Raw genomic sequence first — 6,853 nt, 5'->3', positions numbered from 1 at the left:
TATGTACAAGAGTGGAAGTAGAGAAGGAAAGAGAGAAGGCAAGTAGCAAACTCACAACCAGTCCTAGGCCAGCACGGAAATCAGTTTCATCATCTAAGATTGAGAAACGGCAGTATACTTGCATTGGTTGCGTGTGTCAAATTTCAGGTTAGCGCTGGTGCAGTTCGTTGGCTTCCTCCGTTCCGCGGGAAGGTTCGAACTGAGGACTTGAGAGTGAGTTTCGCTGGAAGATGGCGGTCCCGAAGCTGAGCGCGATGGCAGCGCGTGGTCACCGGAGATGTCCGGGAAAAACGTGCACGAGAGGCTCGTGAGACAATCGGGGAGAGCCGGGAGAGAGAGCCGGAATTGTGCGTCTTTGCTTTTATGACAGATAAGCCGACACACCTCCTTGAGGTGGGGTAGCCAATAACATGGGTGCAAAGTTGGCGGGAAAGCTTTTCCTTTGCTTGGCCTCACGACTTAATCTGCATGATTTATGACTATCAGTTCAGATCTCCAAATGGAGTGTGTTCTTCACAGTATCATTAAACACATAGAAAAATGCATTTGTCAGCGGTGTGACATATCTCAGTAAATAGCTCGTGTCCGGAGCTTTACGGAGAGACCAAACTCGACAGATCATAAAGGCATAGACAAGAAGTTATGGTTTACAGACAGAATTCCACTATTAAAATGCACACTAGCACAAATACACTCATTTAAACACTAGGAAACATGCATAGGCCCTAAAATATATGAAATATATATTTCAGCATAGTGGTAGTTTGCAAATACAGTTCAAAATGTATGATTGTGTGTTTCTGTGTGTGTCTGTGTGTGTGTTTTTGTGTGTCCCTGTGCGTGTGGGGTGTTGGAATGTGGATCTGGTCAGTCTCTGGGGGGGGGTGCTCCTTTTGAAGTCACCAAAGAGAGGAAGTTGGACTTTACTGTTTACCATCGCTTGTCCACAAAAGTGTCAAGTGGGCTCATCTTATGGCAGACTATGCGGAGCCGAAATGGTTTTACAACCCAGTCCAGCATGCTAAAAGCGTTCTGAACATTCCCAAGTTTATTGATTATCCTGATACGTGTGCATATGCTACACAGCAATTTAAAGGATTAGTCCACTTTTAAATAATCTTTTCCTGATAATTTACTCACCCCCATATCATCCAAGATGTTCAAGTATAGAGTGCCTCAGGGATGACGCATTTTTGTAGGCAAAACCCGGAAGCGAGTTAGCATTTTTGGACTTCCGGTTCCAACGCCGTAAAGTCTATGGGTTTTTGCTAAATCGCCTGAAATAAGGTCTGTGGTTAACAAAGCCTCTAAATACTTTCATAGGTCTACATGGTCTACATTTGGACATTCTGCCTTGCATAATACTCCTTTATACTTCTATATTCCATGGAAGCAATGTATTCATGCTTTGAAAAATGATAGTGAGTAAATGATGGCAGAATGTTAAAACTATCGCTTTCAGACCGATTTTTAACTATAGTAATTATAATAACTGTCGATGTAGATTTATGATTATTTTAATGAAAAATCCATTTGAATGTCACAGCGATCTTGTCCTTTTAACATTTAATGGGTTTTCCCGTGCCCTGCTGACACTGACAGCTAGTCAAAGCATTTGTCATTTGCCTCTTGTTCCGTGTTCACAACCAGTTTCAATATAAAAGTCTTTGCGACTGAATGACTCGCTCATGAAGACAATATTTGCCGCCATCTAATGGCGTAATAAATGCTATTCATGGTCAGGGACTATATTTTTCAGTGGAAGGAAGGCTTTTAATGATTTTACTTCATGAAAGTTGCATTGATACATATTTTTTGGCTTTAATATTTGTATTGTGTGGTAACCGTTTTATAAAAGCAATAAGCCAGTGAAGCCGTGGTTTACAGTGAATTTATAACAGCTAAGGGGGTTTTAGGCGCTCCCCTTTGTGCCTAACTAGCTGTTATATATTCACTGTAAACCACTGCTTCTTGGGGCTTATTGCTTTCATTTAAAATGCTAATAAAATTGTTTACTTTTAAATACTTTTTTTTATTTATTTATTTATTTATTTTTTACTTTCACTCAATTTTACTTAGACTTAAAGATGTTTAAAAATGTTAAAATGTTTGATGTAGTGTTTATATTTTAACATCAGTACAACCAATATGAACCAAGAATTCAACAGCCCCATAGTGGTATAATAAAATGTATTAAAACATTAAAACATTTTTTTATATGTAGATGTTACAGAGATCACCCAAAAATCCTTCCTTCTGTGGAACACAAAAGAAGGTATTTTGAATAATTCTGGTAAATGCTGGTATTTGGTTACCACTGACTTCCATTTTATGAACACAAAAACAACAGCACTAAAACATTCCTCAAAATAGGATATTTTTTAAAATCCTATTTTGGAATGGCACGATGAAGTAAACGATGAGAATTTTATTAGTTTTGGGTAAACTATTTCTTTGACGTCGATCAAGGTTGATAAATGTAGGCTGCCGTTCATTGTTGGCTCAAATATGTTAAAGGTGCCGTAGAATGCGTTTTCAAAAGATGTAATATAAGTCTAAGGTGTCCCCTGAATGTGTCTGTGAAGTTTCAGCTCAAAACACCCCATAGATTTTTTTACTTCATTTTTTTAACTGCCTATTTTGGGGCATCATTAAATATGCGCCGATTCAGCGCGCGGCCCCTTTAAATTCTCGTGCTCCCCGCCCCCGAGCTCGCGACTGCCTTAAACACCATAAACAAAGTTCACACGGCTAATATAACCCTCAAAATGGATCTTTACAAAGTGTTCGTCATGCAGCATGTCTAATCGCGCAAGTATGGTATTTATTTGGATGTTTACATTTGATTCTGAATGAGTTTGATGGTGCTCCGTGGCTAATGGGCTAATGCTACACTGTTGGAGAGATTTATAAAGAATGAAGATGTGTTTAAGCATTATACAGACTGCAAGTGTTTAAAAAATGAAAATAACGACGGCTCTTGTCTCCGTGAATACAGTAAGAAACGATGGTAACTTTAACCACATTTAACAGTACATTAGCAACATGCTAACGAAATATTTAGAAAGACAATTTACAAATATCACTAAAATTATTATGTTATCATGGATCATGTCAGTTATTATTGCTCCATCTGCCATTTTTCGCTATTGTTCTTGCTTGCTTACCTAGTCTGTTGATTCAGCTGTGCACATCCAGACGTCCTGCCCTTGTGTAATGCCTTGAACATGGGCTAGCATATGCAAATATTGGGGGCGTACATATTAATGATCCCGACTGTTACGTAACAGTCGATGTTATGTTGAGATTTGCCTGTTCTTCAGAGGTCTTTTAAATTAATGAGATTTATATAAGAAGGAGGAAACAATGTTGTTTGAGACTCACTGTATGTCATTTCCATGTACTGAACTCTTGTTATTCAACTGTGCCAAGGTCAATTCAATTTTCCATTCTACGGCACCTTTAACTAATGTTTTCTGTATACAGCCATTTTGTACAGTGTTACTCACACCCGTGTCGATGGAGTGGAATTTCTGGACATCTAGTGAATGCCTTATTTTACAATGAGCTTTGTTGATCTCCGTGTGTAATCTCCTTCCCACTGCATTGTTGAAAGTAATCCACTCAAGTCAGGACTTGTGTCCCCATATAACTTTATGTGATTTGCTGAATCATACAATCCTCCTCTCGTCTCCCACACCAGGAGGACTCCGGGATCCCCATTCATCTTAATACCTGAGTTTGTAATCTCTTTATGGATGGATATTAAATGAACAAGCCTTATATTCTTCAGTGTACAAGAAGCAGTGAAAGGCAGGGCTGGGCTTTGTGTTTGTGTATTTAGATGTTTTAAAGCGACTTACAGCCCATATGTTTTATCAGTTTGTGTGTTCTTTGGGAATTAAACCTATTATTTTGGTGTTTTTGCCACCATTTGAGCTACGGGAACAAACAAATGATCATTTTTAAATGAATGTTCTTGCCATGCGAATCTGAGGTGATTCATCATATAGCCTATGAAATATTGCACATCACATACTATGAACAAATGCCATCCTACCAGGAGATTTTTCAGGTTCAGTTCCAGTGGTTTGCTCTCAAACAGTTATTTGTCAAAAATCTACCTTAACACAATGTACACAATAATACAAAACATTTTATTGTTGCTTTTTGCTTCTTTGAAATAAATGTAATGAAATCAAATGTTTTTGCATTATTATTGGTACTGACTTTGAATAGCTTCCTTGGTTCAAGTTACATATATCATAAATGTTCATATATATCTCAGCAGGAGTCTCTTTTCACAATGGTTTTCTCTTGTTTGACTTTCCTAGAAGTCTTTGCTTTAGTAAATTCTTTTATTTGTGAGTTTTCAAATTGTGAGGAATTATGCCGGGTGAACCAGTCTTGCGCTTCTGATGGTTTGCTCTTGGTTTGGACCTTGTAACTCCATTCGAGCTTGCTTTTATATTATATCTACACATATATAAGTTTACTTTGTCACACCACAAGATTATTGACGCGAACTGCTTAATGTGACTAAAATGGTAATAGAAATTCACAAGATCTAAATGTGCTTTTATGTGTTTTCATATAACACATAAAAGCACATTTAGATCTTGTGAATTTCTATTACCATTTTAGTCACATATGTGACCCTGGACCACAAAACCAGTCATAAGTAGCAGTAGACAACAATACATTGTATGGATCAAAATTATCGATTTTTCTTTTTTCTTTTTCTATTTATCGAAATCACTAGGATATTAAGTAAAGATCATGTTCCATGAAAATTTCCTACCGTAAATATATCAGAAATGTATTTTTGTGAGTATGCATTGCTAAGGACTTTATTTGATTTTCTCAATATTTCGATTTTTTTTGCCCCCTCAGATTCCAGATTTTCAAATAGTTGTATCTCAGCCAAATCCTAACAAACCATACATCAATGGAAAGCTTATTTATCAGCTTTCAGATGATGTATAAATCTCAATCTCAAATATGACTGGTTTTGTGGTCCAGGGTCACATACACACACACACACATATATATAATGTAACACTGCAACTTCAGTGTCTGTGGCGAGGGGGGCGTGGTTTAGCGGGGTCTGCAACAGGAGGGAGCGTCTGGGGAAGCGCGGTGATTGAACGGGTTGAATGCAAATCACGAACACCTGTTTCTCGTTCCAGTAATTGGCGTGGAGACAGGATAAAACGCCAGGAGAAGCAGGAGCGGGGGAGAGAGAGAGAGTCTGCTGACAGTCGATATGTGAGCCGTGCTCGTTGCTTGGAGTGAAGCCCGTCCTCGGATGTGGAGTTATTGAGTGTGCGTTGCACCGTCCTTTTGTTTGTTTTGTTTGATATTTTCTCTGGTGAGAATAAAAAGACTGTCAGCAGCCAAAGCCGATCCCTGTCCTCTTCCTTCCCACTACACAAGAACCTTACCACACTGGTGCCGAAACCCGGGAGGGAAGACGGAAGCCGCCGCCATGCAGGCATCCCCCGCCGCTGGAAAGCCGTTTGCGGACATCATCGCATCCCTCGCGGTCCTTCATCAAGAACAACATCGGGCCCTGCTGGATCTCCGAAATGACCAGGAGCGCCGCTTCGAGGCGATCATCCAGGGCCAGCAGGAGGACCGCGAGAGGTTCCGGAGCTGGATAGACCGGGAGGTTCCCGCGGAGACCAGCGCGGCAGCTGCTGGCCCCTTCCAGCTGCCACTGCAGAAGATGGGCCCGCAAGATGACCCGGAGGCCTTCCTGGACCTGTTTGAGAAGTCGGCTGAGGTGTCAGGTTGGCCCCGGGACCAGTGGCCCATGCGGCTCGTCCCGCTGCTTTCGGGCGAGTGCAGGTGGCAGCACAGCAGCTGCCCATCCAGAACCTCCTGGTTTTCAACGACCTCAAGAGGGCCATCCTACAGCGGGTCGGCCGCTCCCCCGAGCAGCATCGTCAGCGGTTTCCGGTCTTTGGAGCTGGGGGAGGCGGGCCGGCCCTTCGTGTTGGCCCAACAGCTCCGGGACTCGTGCCGCAAATGGCTGATGGCCGACGGAGGCGACGTGGAGCAGATGATCGATCGCGTGGTGCTGGAACAGTTCACCACTCGGCTCCCGAAGAAGACCGCCGAGTGGGTCCAGTGCCACCGGCCCACGTCGCTGGATTCGGCCATCCAATTGGCGGAGGACCACTTGGTGGCGTGCCCAGGGGTCGGCGAACCCCTGCCATCTGTCTCTCTCTCTCCCTCTCTTCCTCCCTCTCTCTCTCTCCAGACCTGTCCCTTTACCTAGGTCCCGTCCGCCCGGCCCGCCTCGTGTTCCGCCCCGGGGGCGGGGTGGAACGGATTATCGGCCGTTCGTGGCGCCGAGAGCCCCGCCCAGGGGGGCGGGACTCGGCCACCGCCGGGCTGGACCCCGCGCCTGCTTCTCCCCTCTCTCCACGCCAATCATTCCGGCCCGTTCTCCGCCACTGGAGCGGCGGGCAGGTCTGGGCCGGCCTGTTGGCGTTGCGGGGACCCGGATCACTTTCATAGACCGGTGTCCAGTGATGGAGGTGGTGGACATTGATCCGGGTCCCGGACGATCCTGCAGGTCGCCCCCGGTCAAGCTGGTCAGTACCAGATACCAGTGAGTATCAAGGGGGGTACATATCAGGCTTTGGTGGACTCAGGGTTGTAACCAAACCTCCGTGCATCAAAGCCTGATTTCATCCGGGGCATTGGATACAGGCCGCGTGGTTAAGGGTACGGTGTGTGCACGGGGATATCGCGAGTTATCCGTTGGTGTCAGTCAGGGATTCTATTTAGGGGTCAAAAGCATAGTGTGGAGGTGGCAGTTAATCCGCACCTCCGGCACCCGATA

The sequence above is a fragment of the Megalobrama amblycephala genome, linkage group LG8, assembly GCF_018812025.1.
Source record: "Megalobrama amblycephala isolate DHTTF-2021 linkage group LG8, ASM1881202v1, whole genome shotgun sequence".
In the NCBI taxonomy this organism is placed as follows: Eukaryota; Metazoa; Chordata; class Actinopteri; order Cypriniformes; family Xenocyprididae; genus Megalobrama; species Megalobrama amblycephala.
The sequence above is the reverse complement of the archived record's forward strand: the minus strand, read 5'-3'. Positions refer to the sequence as shown.